The sequence below is a fragment of the Gopherus evgoodei genome, chromosome 3, assembly GCF_007399415.2.
Source record: "Gopherus evgoodei ecotype Sinaloan lineage chromosome 3, rGopEvg1_v1.p, whole genome shotgun sequence".
In the NCBI taxonomy this organism is placed as follows: Eukaryota; Metazoa; Chordata; order Testudines; family Testudinidae; genus Gopherus; species Gopherus evgoodei.
This window is the reverse complement of record NC_044324.1, coordinates 118,399,573-118,411,600: the sequence shown is the minus strand read 5'-3', so window position 1 is coordinate 118,411,600 and position 12,028 is coordinate 118,399,573. Positions and strand designations below refer to the sequence as shown.

Sequence of the window (12,028 nt, the reverse complement as noted above, 5' to 3'; positions counted from 1 at the left end):
ATTTATGCATGTGCTTCACTTTTTGCACTTAGTAATCAATTGATTTCAATCAGTAATTTTTTGCAGACTGAGGCCTAAAATATAACTATAACGAAACATTTGCAAATAAATACCATCTTATTTCATCTCCCTTAGGTATAAGAGTATCTGAATTAGAGTGACAATTAGGAGTTATAGATCCATTTCCCTCATTAAGAGGCCCCCTTTTTGAAAGAATAGCATATGTCAGGAGCTGATCCCAATTAACTAATTGGTTTAGAGTTTAAATTTCTCTTCTAATAGTTATTTTTTTTAAAATCTTGATTTAATAGGATTAAATTTAAAGTTTGACAGGTATAACCAGCCTGTCCAATTTTAATATTTTTGGAATTTAAACAAGAATTTTCATTTTGTAATCTCAAAATGCAGATTCTCTATCCAGAGAAGTATTTTGAAGTTACCCCTTTCCCTGAAATTGCTGTACCTGATTTCCTTAGGTCCCTTCCAACCCTAATAATCTATGATTCTATGATTCTTAAATAAGGTTTGAAATTATGCTCTATACCAGAGATGGCAAAACTTACTGACTCTCTGAGCCTTCTACAATAATCTTCAGAAGTTTGAGAGCTGGGCGTGTCTGCTGGGGGCACGAGGCTTCCAACCTGCAGGAGGCACCTGACAAGGCTGAAGCCCCAAGCTCCAGCAGGCATGCCGACGGGGCTGAAGCCCCACTGCCCTGACGCAGGGCAGAAGCCCCGAGCTCCCCACCCCCAGTCTGGTAGGTGGAGAATGGGGGGAGGGACATAAAGTGCAGCTCGTGGAGCACTCCAACTGTAAGAGAGCAACATGTGGCTTGCGAACCAGAGTCTGGCCACTCCTGTCCTATACTACGTAAAAATTTAAAAAGCACAATCCACAGTAGTTGATACAGAATTCAGATTTCCCCCATATTATTTTATTTTTCCGCTTGGTTTATCTTATTTATCTATTTCACAGTAACAGGATAAAAATGCAAAGGTTTTTTTCTCCAGTTTTTTTTTTTTTAACATGGAACACAAATCAATAATTCTATGTTATGTTGGCGGGGGGGACGGGAGGAGGGGGGAGGGAAGGAAGGAAGGAAATGTGGAGACTTTTTTACAAAGATATGTCCATACAATGGTTGAAACTAAAAAGTAAATGGGTCACTAAATGTACGTGGAGTCATCTAATCATGATATTTTGTTGCAAGAATAGAACATACTCACTTTATTATTATAAAATAAATATCACCATAAAATACATGTACACTAAATTGGAAACTGCCTCAACAACTCCAGTGAATTAATGCTGAAGTTATCAATCTGTATCCCCTCCACATCATAATACATTACATCCAATAAAATTGCCTAGAGGGGCAGGATGGTTGGGTGTAACAAGCTGATTTTGCAACTGACAGAGGGACTTGAGAGTGGTTGTGGTAGGGAACCCGCAACTCCCATTCTGAATGCAGATAAATCAGAGGGCATATTGAACTTGCTGGCTCCAAGCTTCCTCCAGTGATTCTGAAGTAGAACAGAATCACTCTGGCTATCAGTGATTAGGTTTGAACGAGTGTCACAATTTGGTAAGTCTTTTCAAAGTTTAGGAAATGTACCTCACATGGGTCAAATACCACATTATTTCAAAACCAAATTTCTTCAAACCAGACAAAGTATGCACTCCTTATTCAGGATCATGCACTGGCCAAGTTTTAAAATGTTAAAATAAATCTGAGTTATTTAACCACAAGAAAGACAAACATTTTTTAGCAGATGAAAAATAAAGTACTTTTGCCTTCTGACTCCTCCCTGTACACATCTGGATAATTTAAAAAATAGCCTAACAGCTGAACAATCAACAATACAAACAAACAAAAAACAAAAACAAAGTTCTAATTTTGAGACTGAATAGGAACTTCAGTCCAAAAGATGTGTTTTGGGTAAAAGCTCTGAGCAACTGTTATAAGGAGGGCTTCGGGATGTACGGTCACTGGGAAACGTTTACGGATAGACGACTGTTCGCTCAGGATGGACTTCATCTAAGCAAGGAGGGAAATAGAATTCTAGGATGGAGGCTCGCCGACCTCATCAAGAGAGCTTTAAACTAGGAAGTTGGGGGAGATGGTTGGGAGATGTTCAGGAGATCTCCACGCCGGAATGTAACCTGGAGAGGGAAGTAAACAAAGTGAGAGGGGATACCCTTGTGGTCCCAAGATTTGATCCAAGGAGGAATAGTGGAGAAACCAGAGTAACGGGTGCTGCTGGTGGTAAAAGGTTTCTGCACGACGGGGGAAAGAATGTCACTGATGGCAAACGCCGAAAATTAAAAGGTCTGTACACTAATGCGAGGAGTCTAGGTAACAAGATGGAGGAACTGGAGTTACTAGTGCAGGAAGTGAAACCGGATATTATAGGGATAACTGAAACCTGGTGGAATAGTACTCATGACTGGAGCACGGGTATTGAAGGCTATGTGCTGTTTAGAAAAGACAGAAAGAAAGGCAAAGGTGGTGGAGTAGCCTTGTACATCAATGATGACATTAACTGTAGTGAAATAAGAAGCGATGGAATGGATAAGACAGAGTCTGTCTGGGCGAAAATCACATTGGGTAAAAAAGCAACTAGAGCTTCCCCTGAGATAGTGCTCGGCGTGTGCTACAGACCGCCGGGATCTGATTGGGATATGGATAGAGACCTCTTTAATGTCTTTAATGAAGTAAACACAAAGGGGAAATGTGTGATTATGGGGGACTTCAACTTCCCGGATATAGACTGGAGGACGAGTACTTGCAAGAATAATAGGGGTCAGATTTTTCTGGATGTGATAGCAGATGGATTTCTTCATCAAGTAGTTGAAGTACCTACGAGAGGAGATGCCATTTTAGATTTGGTGTTAGTGAGCAGTGAGGACCTCGTAGAAGAAATGGTGGTAGGGGACAACCTTGGTTCGAGTGATCATGAGCTGATTCAGTTCAAACTAGATGGAAGGATAAACAAATGTAGATCTGGGATTAGGGTTTTTGACTTCTCGAGGGCTAATTTTAAAGAGTTAAGGAAATTAGTTAGGGAAGTGGATTGGACGGAGGAATTAGTGGATTTGAATGCGGAGGAGGCCTGGAATTACTTTAAGTCGCAGCTGCGGAGACTGTCGGAAGCCTGCATCCCGAGAAAGGGGAAAAAAACCATGGGCAGGAGTTGTAGGCCAAACTGGATGAGCAAACAACTCAGAGAGGGGATTAGACAAAAGCAAACAGTTTACAGGGAGTGGAAGAAAGGCAGGATCAGTAAGGAAAGCTACCTTGGTGAGGTCAGAACATGTAGGGATAAAGTGAGGAAGGCTAAAAGCCGCATTGAACTGGACCTTGCAAAGGGAATCAAAACCAATAGTAAAAGGTTCTACAGCCACATAAATAAGAAGAAAACAAAGAAAGAAGAAGTGGGGCCGCTATACACTGAGGATGGAATGGAGATTAAGGATAACCTAGGCATGGCCCAACATCTAAACAAGTACTTTGCTTCAGTTTTTAATAAGACTAGTGAACCTTGCGATGATGGAGGGATGATAAACGGGAATGTGGATATGGAAGTGGATATTACCGCAACTGAGGTAGAGGCCGTACTTGAACAGCTCGATGGGACGAAGTCGGAGGGCCCGGACAATCTCCATCCGAGGATATTAAAGGAACTGGCGCGTGAAATTGCGAGCCCGTTAGCGAAAATTTTTAAGCAATCGGTAAACTCAGGGGTTGTGCCGTATGATTGGAGGATTGCTAATGTAGTTCCTATTTTTAAGAAAGGGAATAAAGTGATCTGGGTAATTATAGGCCTGTTAGCTTGACATCTGTAGTATGCAAGGTCTTGGAAAAAATTTTAAGGGAGAAAGTAGTCAAGGACATAGAGGTCAATGGTAATTGGGACAAATTGCAACACGGATTTAGTAAAGGTAGATCGTGCCAAACCAATCTGATCTCCTTCTTTGAGAAGGTGACGGATTACTTAGATAAAGGAAATGCGGTAGATATAATTTACCTAGATTTCAGTAAGGCGTTCGACACGGTTCCGCACGGGGAACTGTTAGTCAAATTGGAAAGATGGGAATGAATATGAAAGTTGTAAGTTGGATAAGGAATTGGTTAAAGGGGAGACTCCAGAGGGTCGTATTGAAGGTGAATTGTCAGGCTGGAAGGAGGTCACTAGTGGAGTCCCTCAAGGATCGGTTTTGGGACCGATCTTATTTAACCTTTTTATTACTGACCTTGGCACAAAGAGCGGGAATGTGCTAATAAAGTCTGCGGATGACACGAAGCTGGGGGGGTATTGCTAACACGGAGAAGGACAGGGATACTATTCAGGAAGATCTGAACCACCTTGTAAACTGGAGTAATAGAAATAGGATGAAATACAATAGTGAAAAGTGCAAGGTTATGCATTTAGGAATTAATAATAAGAATTTTGGATATACGTTGGGGGCGCATCAGTTGGAAGCGACGGAGGAGGAGAAGGACCTTGGGGTGCTGGTTGATAGCAGGATGACTATGAGTCGCCAGTGTGATACGGCTGTTAAAAAAGCAAATGCGATTTTGGGATGCATCAGGCGGGGTATTTCCTGCAAGGATAAGGAGGTGTTAGTACCGTTATACAAGGCGTTGGTGAGACCCCGTCTGGAATACTGTGTGCAGTTCTGGTGTCCCATGTTCAAGAAGGATGAATTCAAACTGGAACAGGTTCAGAGACGGGCTACAAGGATGATCCGAGGAATGGAAAAACTGCCTTATGAAAGGAGACTCAAAGAGCTTGGCTTGTTTAGCCTGGCCAAAAGAAGGCTGCGGGGGGATATGCTTGCTCTATATAAATATATCAGGGGGGTTAACGTTAGGGAGGGAGAGGAATTATTTAAGTTTAGTACTAATGTAGGCACGAGGACGAATGGGTATAAACTGGATATTAGGAAGTTTAGACTTGAAATTAGATGAAGGTTTCTAACCATTAGGGGAGTGAAGTTCTGGAACAGCCTTCCGAGGGAAGTAGTGGGGGCACAAGACTTTCCTGGCTTTAAGACAAAGCTTGATAAGTATATGGAGGGGATGTTATGATAGGATTGTTAATTTGGGCAATTGATCTTGGATTACCACCAGAAAGGTCTGCTCAATGATCTGCAGGGAGATGTTGGATGGCATGGGAACTGAGTTACTGCAGAGAATTCCTTCTTGGGTGCTGGCTGGTGACTCTTGCCCACATGCTCAGGGTTTAGCTGATCGCCATATTTGGGGTCGGGAAGGAATTTTCCTCCAGGGCGGATTGGCAGGGGCCCTGGAGGTTTTTCGCCTTCCCCTGCAGCGTGGGGCACGGGTCGCTTGCTGGTGGTTTCTCTGCAGCTTGAGGTCTTCAAACCAATTTTGAAGATTTCATTAACTCGATCCTGGGATAGGGGTTGTTATAAAATTGGATGGGTGGGGTTCTGTGGCCTGCCTTGTGCAGGAGGTCAGACTAGATGATCAGATTGGTCCCTTCTGACCTATGAGTCTATGAAAATAAGAGTTTGGCAATTGAAAGAAATGCAGTAAGTTTAAAAGCAGATGGAATTTATCATATGTACCCCCTTATCCTTATCCCATCCCTCAGCACCCCACCTACATTAAGATATAGTTAAGTTTAAGAGTATGTACCAGTAATTTTTTTTATCCTCCAAGGTGCTGCAATAATCCTAAAACCAAGCATTACAAATCCACAAAATTTAGAATTAAGGATACACTTAAAAGAAACCCAAACATATTAAAATAAGCAAATGGAAAGCACCCAAATAACTTTAACTCTGCCCTGCAGTAAGGGCTAACCATATGATTATGGCATTTTAGTGTTTGTGGTCCCAGATACAATTAAATACATTTTAAAAACACCCTAGATTTTTTCCCTACTTTTTGCCCCTCATGGCTGTGTTACAGGAACATAGAAATTGCCATACTGGATCAGATCCACAAACCAACCAGTCCAATGATTTCTGATGATGGCCAGCACCAGAGGCTTCAGAGGAGCTTACAAGAAACACTGCGTTAGGCAGATGCAGAATAACCTACCTCCCACATTAGGTCTCATCCTAATTTTTAATAGAGTTTGGCATAAAACCTGTAGTATGAGGTTTAATATCTCCTTTAAAATTTGTTGTATTAACTATAAAATCTCTGGATATTCTTGTTATGCATATAAATATCTAAGCTCTTTTTGAATTCTATTAAATTTTTGGACTCAATAACATCAGTGATGATCTAATTCAGATTTATGCAAAAATTATTTCTTGGTTTTCACTTTTGAATTTGTTGCTCCTAAGACAGGGAGAAAATAGAAATGTCCCATCTACATCCTCTATTCCATTAATTGTTTTATGTACTTTTTTGATGTCTCCTTTCTAAGGTAAACAAACCTAATCTTTTCAATCTCTCTTCATATGAAAGTGTTTCCATGCCTCTAATCATTTTTGTGACCCTTCTCTAGCCCTCCTCCCCCACCTCCCTAGAAACACTCTGAAATATCCTTTTAAAGAAGGGATGACCAAAGTATTCCAGTTGGGAGTAAGCCATAAGCATTATATTTTTCTCCATCCGGTTGCTTATGCAAACTAAGGTCCCGATCCCACAACGATATACTTAATTTTACTACAGTCCAAAAGTGAGGCTGAACATGCGTGTAGGTGTGTGAAGGATAAGGGCTTCACATATTTGTTATTCTGACTGCAATTGCACAACGAGCAGATATCTTCACTGAGCTGTAGTCAGTGATGCCCAATTTTTCTTCTCAAGTCCAGGTTGTTCCTTTACTGAATTTTTTAACAGACACCTCATAGCCGGAAGACAAAACTTACCAGGCCCTAAGCATTGCTAAGAAAGATAGGAGTTCTCAGTGTTTAGGTTCACTTCCAAGTGAGAAACAAATCCCCACCTCTTCCCACCAATTTGCTGAGGGAACCCAAACATTAATAAATCATCAATGATATTTCCTCATTTCTTTTCTTAAAGAAAACAGACTGAATTGCTTACATTCCCTTAAACCCAGACATTTTAGTTTCCGTAATATTGCAAAAGCAATAGAACATATAGCTATGACACTTGCTAAAGTCACACACATTCTGTTTTGTCTGACAATGTTTGATTTCTAATAGCCTCATAGGGAGGCTAAGTTGCTTAATATCACATACAGCACAGAATGAGATTCTCCTTATGCGTTATAGTAAAACTGTATTATTTCAGGCAAAGGTGTCTCCTTTTAAAACAATTAGAACACTTTACACAAGAGCTTAATGGCTCAAGATGTCATTTTACATCAAGATGATTATGAAGCTCATTTTCCAATTACTTCTCTTCTGTTAAACTTGAAACAATTTATTTAGTGCTTGTCCTTAAAGGAACCAATAATACTCTGCAAACTGAAGAGCTAGGCTTAAAATGAAGGCAGCCACTTGAGGTTAACCTTTAGATCAAAAATATACTCAGTGGAAAGAAAGCCAAGCAGTTGTAACTTCTGAAATAAAAGCCATAGTTAATCATACATTCCAGCTGCAAGAACACACACATTTCCAAAGTCTTAACTGGACCTGTTAGAAGTGCTTTGGTATTCTTTGTCAGGAAAAAAAGCGACCTACAAATCTTCATTACTACTTGTGATACAGATGTGAGATATCTGAAGATGAATAAAGATGCTGATTACTCACTTCTAATCTCACCTCTGTTTCAAGCAATTTGCTTAATATATAATAACAAAACTATATATCTTTGCTCCCATGTTCTTAAAATTAATGAAATGTTTTAGCAGCTCAAATTTTGCCTACTCAAAAACTAAATCAACATGCAGAGACTGGGGTGGTGGAGAGGTAAAGAAAGGTTTGTGGAGTAAGCTACTGCCACCATCATTTAATACTGCAAGGAGTACTTGCTAATACAGGACATTTATCTTCAAAGTCAGAGAGACTTGGCAAGTAATAATTAGCAAAAAAATGTTTTTCCAAGCAACTTCATATTTATGTTTCAATTTGTTGTCCTTAATCTTTGTTCAGTAAATACTAAGTGTGGGTGTGCTGGAAGGAATTATACAATGAGCTTTGACACAAACTGTTCTGCTTTTATTTATGTCACGCAATACTAGTTTATTCCTCCTTTGCTAATGCACAGCACAATTTCTCCGTGAGTAGTTTATCTTTAATTTGTGCATAACACTCATTTCTATAACATGGTAAATTATTCCAGATTTCAGTCAGGATAACAAACTTTTTTTCTTTTTTAAATGAATTTAGTACTAAATAAAAATAAAATAGCAGCAAATGAAGTTCTATCCACAGAACTGATATTATTGTTAGCTGCTAGCTTCTAACTCTGCCCCACCACATGCTTCTACTCTGGCCTAGAGAGATGACTGAATTGCAATGACGAATAGGTATTTCTCTCTCTAGGAGGGCAGATTAAAAGAAACATATATATATTTTTAAATTGGATTTTTTAAAATTTAATTCTGACTTTTTATTTTATGTAAATTATGAGATTTTCTTTTTAAAAATAAACCTGTTTAAAATGAATTCTGAATTTAATAAAAATATGTTATCATCTGACATTATTATAATCTCAAAATATTTAATCAATATGTTGAATCTAGGACTGTCACCATCAAAAGTGTTGAGTTAAAAGATGCTTTTCTAAATAAATTAAAAATCAGAGGAAAAACATCTAATTTTTTAGATCAAGCTTTAAGAATATGGCACAACAGGTCATGTACTGTAGTAAGGACTTGATGTTGTGGGGGACATTGAGACCTGGCCTCTGACTCCCGGAGACCCCCATCTTGTATCGCATCAGGATCATCCATTGAGCCTACCTCGGTCTCTTATTCCTATTTTATAGCTTGTCCCTGACAGGCTCAGTTCTCAAAATTATGACTATTTATGAGTCAACTCACCACAGAAACTTACTCTCCAGTTAATGGAAGAGCACTAACTTGCCCAGTAACTACAAGCCCTTGCTTTGGATGGTTCTAGGCACTTCAAGTAAATGGCCTTGCTACGTCTTCTTGCATGTGTACACAGAATGAGATACAAACAAACTGAGATCCATTAATTTCTCATCTGTCTCTCTCAGTGCAAAATGCATGTGAGTTACACGAGTAGAAATCTTCCATAGCTGTTAGTTTGTTTTTTTCCCCCAGGGTGAAGAACTGGGGAGGGGTGGATCCAGTTTATGTAACAAAGGATAACAAACAAAGTGTGAAAAGAAAAAAAAAAAAAAGGATCAATATTGGTGTTCAAGCAAGACACTGTGGGAAGAAGGAACAGTATTCTTCAGAATGCAGCCTCTATGTTGATTCAACACCTGGGACCAGAGGAAAAAACTGTCTTGGCTGAAGGTCATAAAAAGACCCTATTTGGAAGATTTCAAGAAACTCCTCTACCATTGGGTAAAACAGGAACATTGCCAATAGGTGCAAGTCCTAACTGACAGAATGAAACACCATAATGAAAAATACTCCTCAGAAATAAATGACCTGAAGATGATGATGTGGACATGCCTGAACAATCTGAATCAACTGGTTAGTAAACTTATTTTTGCATCATTCTTATGGATTGCCTACCAGGTTCTAGTATGCTAATAAATGATAATCTATGACAAGTTATTGTAATAAAATTGCATGTTAGGTGTGATTACTTACTATGAATTTCAAAATGTTGTATGCAAATATAATTGGCACATGAATTTTTTGTAGGAATATTTATCAACTATATTATTACTGTTAATGCTGGATTTCTGAATTATTTTTTATTGCTCAATATAATCAAACACCTTAGGTTGGAGTCGGCAACCTTTCAGAAGTGGTGTGCTGAGGTCTTCATTTATTCACTCTAATTTAAGGTTCACGTGCTGATAATACATTTTAACATTTTTAGAAGGTCTCTTTCTTAAGTCTATAAGATATAACTAAACTATTGTTGTATGTAAAGTAAATAAAGTTTTTTAAATGTTTAAGAAGCTTCATTTAAAATTAAATTAAAATGCAGAGCCCCTGGGACCAGTGGCCAGGACCCAGGCGGTATGAGTGCCACTGAAAATCAGCTCACATGCCACCTTTGGCACACATGCCATAGGTTGCCTACCCCTGTCCTAGTTGAAGATTTCCTGTTTAAAAATAAAGTTCTATTAGATATTTATGAATTTTAACTTTTAAACCCCTTTTTTTCCCAACCTGTTTGGTATGCTGCTAGAGATAAGAGTTTAAATAGATTTAGTTAATCTGTATATTTATCAATTATCTTCCCTATAAAACTTGGTTTAGAATAAATTTTATCATTTAAAATGTATTACAAACATTTGCAGTAGGAGGAATCTTGCATTTACAATCATTTTTTTAAAACAGTGCACTGAGTAATATTCAGCGAGCGACTTCCTTTATCATTTTTTTTTCCAGGGTCCTTCTTAGACATAAGGGATTATGAACGTCCACCATCTGCAATGTGTACCACCAGCAGCACTGCAACTAAACACACATCAGCGGTAAGTTTACCAAAAAGTACTGTCATCATCATCCAGTAAAACCATGGATGAGCTGTAATCAGGACCAGCAAATTCCAGCAAGACTCCATAGATGAAAAGATTGCTTGGTTCATTTATGCAACAAATTCCCCCCTTTCATCTTGTTTAGAACAAAACATTTCATTGACATGGTTCAATTATTATGACCAGGCTACACTCCACCCAGTAGAGCAGACACTGCTGGAAGTATGCTGGATACAGTGTATGAGAAAGAAATTGAACAGCGCGCAAAAAACATGGATAGGAAATGCCTTAATCTGAGTCTTGATGGGTGAAGAAACGTACACAATGATCCTGTTGTATTTGTCTGATGACAGAAGATGTTCTATTTTACAGAAACAACTGATACATCAGGAAATGACTATATAGCAGAATACTAAAAAGAAGTAGCAGTAAAAACTATAAAAAACTGTGAACAAAAATTAAAGTATCAAAGTGAAGCTTTATCACAGACAATGCTGCAAATGTAGCAAAGATGAGAAGAAATCTAGAAGGTAATTGAGGGAACCTGAAACTTATAACATATGGGTGCAGAGCTCATCTGATGCATATTTTAGCCAAAGACTTAAGTAAAACTCCAGGAATAAAGGAAAATATTGTTGAAATTTAAAACTACTTCAGTAATAACCACTTAATTTCAGCTTTACTGGAAAGCAACAGGATCCAAACTATTTCTCCCCCAGGATGTACAATGGAATTCAATGGCTGAATGTTTTGAGCTATTTATTAAGAATTGGCCTATTCTGATGACAATTTATGAAGAAAATCGTGACAAAATAGATGGAACTATCACAGACAAAGCAGTCAACATTGCACTAAAGAGAAATATAGAAGATATGCTGAATACACTGAAACCTATTTCCATAGCTTTGAACAAACTGCAGAAAGATTGCTGCTGTACTGGTGATACTGTTGAAATTTGGAAAGGACACTGAAGAAAGAAATACTCGACAATGTTAAGGCAGGAGAGAAGCAGATAGGTCAAGCACTTACTCCACCTCATTTTCTTGCCAATATTCTCAAGCCAAAGTACCAGAGTAGATGTCAAACTGCTGAAGAAGATACATCTGCTATGACATGGGCATCTAATAGTCACCCTTCAAGTCATACCACCATAATAAATTTCAGGGCTGGAGGTGAACCCTTCATGCAATATATGTTTGCTGATTATGTTTTAAAGAAAGTCACACCACTGAACTGGTAAAAGTCAGGCGCTAAGCACTGGGAACGATATCATGCTGAACTGCTAAACTGGCTTCTGACAGCTGTAGCCTCTGTGCCGGCATAGAAAGACTATTTTCTTCATGTGGACTAATTCATTCAAAGTTGAGAAATCGATTGGGAATTGAAAATGCCTATGCATAAAAACAAAGAGGGAGGGCCTGAGATTTACTTATTTTAAAAGTCTGAAACACAGCCCAAGTAACTTAGGTTGTCTGATTTTCAACAGACTTAGGCAAGTAGGAA

The 12,028-nt window shown here is 38.7% G+C and overlaps 1 protein-coding gene across 1 annotated transcript in view; it reads right to left on the bottom strand.

Moving 5' to 3' along the window:
• VTA1 (vesicle trafficking 1) overlaps nt 1-12,028 on the bottom strand; it is a 76,879-nt gene that overhangs the window by 53,020 nt on the left and 11,831 nt on the right. The window lies entirely within an intron of this gene.